This window comes from Mustela erminea, chromosome 1 (assembly GCF_009829155.1).
Source record: "Mustela erminea isolate mMusErm1 chromosome 1, mMusErm1.Pri, whole genome shotgun sequence".
NCBI lineage: Eukaryota > Metazoa > Chordata > Mammalia > Carnivora > Mustelidae > Mustela > Mustela erminea.
In genome coordinates, this window is record NC_045614.1 from 126,589,391 (window position 1) to 126,592,146 (window position 2,756).

The window sequence follows — 2,756 nt, forward strand, 5'->3', positions numbered from 1 at the left end:
TCTTCCATCCAGGATGTTGCCTTTTCATCTCATTGGTGATTTCCCTTGCTGTGCAGAAGCTTTTTCCTTTGCCCTGGTCCTACTTAGTTGTTTTTATTTTTGTTGCCTTCACTTGCCTCTGATGAGAACTCCACTATCGCCTTTATTTTTGTTTCTCTGTATGTAATGTATTTTTTTCTATTTCTGCGTTTAAGATTTTCTCTTTATCCCTGGTTTTGAGCATTTTGATTATGCTGTACCATGGTGTAGGGTCTTTTTTTTTTCTTCTTTTCATGTTTCTTGTGCTTGAGGTTTTTTGGGACTTTTTGCTATAGGTTGAAAGTTTTCATCAAGCTTTGCGCAGTGGCAGTATCGTAGCCAATGAGGTTTATCCGAGGCGCGATTATCGCTAATTGAAAGTTTTCATCAAATTTGGAAAACATTGGTCGTTATTTCTTCCTATGTCCTTTCAGTTGCCCTCTCTCATATTTCAGGGATTCCAATTACACACATATTCAACTAAAGTTTTCCCACAGCTCACTAATGCACAGTTTATTTTTTATAACTTATTTTAAAGTGATTATAGCCTTAAGGAAATTGCAAAAGCATACATAGGGTTCCTTGTACTCTTATCCTACTTTCTCCTAAAGATATAACTGTAATGCAATATCAAATCAAGGAAAATAACATTGGTACAAGTCTGTTAACTAGGCTATAGATCTTATTTGGTTTCCATCATTTAAAAAAAATTTTTTTTAAGATTTTATTTATTTATTTGACAGAGAGAGAGAGAACACAAGCAGGGTGAGTGGGAGACGGAGAAGCAGGTGCCCCGCCGACTAGGCAGCCCAATGCGGGGCTCGATCCTGGGACCCTGGGATCATGACCTGAGCTGAAAGCAGACACTTAATGACTGAGCCACCCAGGTGCCCCGATTTTCATCATTTTTAACATATATCTGTGTTCATGTGTATAGTTCTTTTTTTTTTTTTTTTTAGGTTTTATTTATTTATTTGGCAGACAGAAAGAACACAAGCAGGCAGAGTGGCAAGCAGAGCGAGAGGGAGAAGCAGACAGGGAGCCTGATGCAAGGTTCGATCCCATGACCCTGAGCAGATCAGGACCTGAGCTGAAGGCAGACACCTAACCACTGAGCCACCGAGGTACCCCTGTGTGTATAGTTCTGTGCAAATTTATTTTACACATAGATTCATATAACTACCACCACAATCAAGATATGAGACCATTTTATCAGAACAAAAGAACTCCTCTGTGCTACCCTATTATGTTCTGGTAATCATTAGTCCATTCTCCATGTCTATAGTTGTGCATTGTGAGAATATTATATAAAGAGAATCGTGAAGCATTTTTAAAATTTATGAGTGAAACTATCTGAACCTGGAATTTTCTTTATGGGAACTCAAGGAAAAAAAAAAAAAAGAGAGAAGACACAAATGACAAATACCAGATGCCTATGGACATTAAAGAGGTAGGGAATATTGTGAACAATTTTATGACAATAAGTTTGATAAATTGGGTGAAATAAAATTCCTTGATAATGTAATTTTCTGCCACATATTTTCTGATTTTTCTCTCTACTCATCCTGAGACAGTAGTCCTGAAATCTTTATATCTGTAGGACAGTCTTTTTCCTCCTATGAAGTCTAACAGTTTTTGCTTCATGTCTTTTGAAGCTTTTTTCTTAGGTATATACATACTTAGGATTGTTATTTTTTTAAAAGACTTATTTATTTTGAGAGAGAGAGATAGTGCTCTTGTGAGAGCAGGGGGAGGGGCCAAAGGAGAGGGAAAGAAGCAGACTCCCTGGTGAGCACAGAGCCCAGAGCAGACTCCATCTCAAGACCCTGAGCTCACGACCTGCACTGAAAGCAAGAGCCAGATGCTTAACCGATAGAGCCACCCAGGCGCCTCCAGAAAAATTCTTGCTACAATGGTTAGCAAGTTCTCAGGAAATTATTATTCTAGCCAGGATCCACCCTCCATGAATAATGGTAGCTATGCTTCTCCAAGGTTACACTGGGAGATGAGGAAATGAAGTTGCACTTGGAGTCCTAGTCTGAGGGAAAACTCACACTCATCTGTGTCATCCTCTCTCCCCTCCAGGATGTGATTATTTGTTGGTGTGGAGAAGATGAAGGTATTGCTGCTATATGCAATATAGATTTCACAGTGTTGAAAAGTCCAATGCAGAAGACTACCTGTGAGGATTCCCTTTACATGAAGTTAGAAAGAGGCAAAACTAATCCATGGTGTCAAAAGTGAATATGGTGGGGAGAGGAGGAGTCAGGTGCTTGGGAAGTGCATGGAGAGCTTCTAGATGCTGGTGTTTGACTTCTTGGCCTGACTGATGTCATGCGGGTAAGTTTTCTTTGTAATGATTCACTGAGCCATGCACTTAAGATTTGAACATTTTTCTTTAGGTATGAGAATTTGTTTTAAAATATTTGTTGTGCATGTATACATTTTGATTTTAATTATCCAGTTAAACTGTTCTAGCAACAGAACATTAAAAAGCAAAAGGAAGTGGGTCACACACAACATTTTTTCAAGACTTTATTTATTTATTTGAGAGAGAGAGAGAATAAGCAGACGGCTGGGGAGAGGGAGAAACAGACTCACTGCTGAGCAGGGAGCCCTATATAGGGCTCAACCCCAGGACCTTGGGATCATGACTGATCTGAAGGCAGACGCTTAAACTGACTGAGCCACCCAGGTATCCCTGTCACACAAAATATTAAAGCAAACCACCGTCTCTA

The 2,756-nt window shown here is 39.4% G+C and overlaps 1 pseudogene; it reads left to right on the forward strand.

Moving 5' to 3' along the window:
- The first annotated feature begins 331 nt into the window (after positions 1-331).
- Positions 332-556, forward strand: LOC116581078 (annotated as a pseudogene).
- The last annotated feature ends 2,200 nt before the right edge of the window (positions 557-2,756 follow it).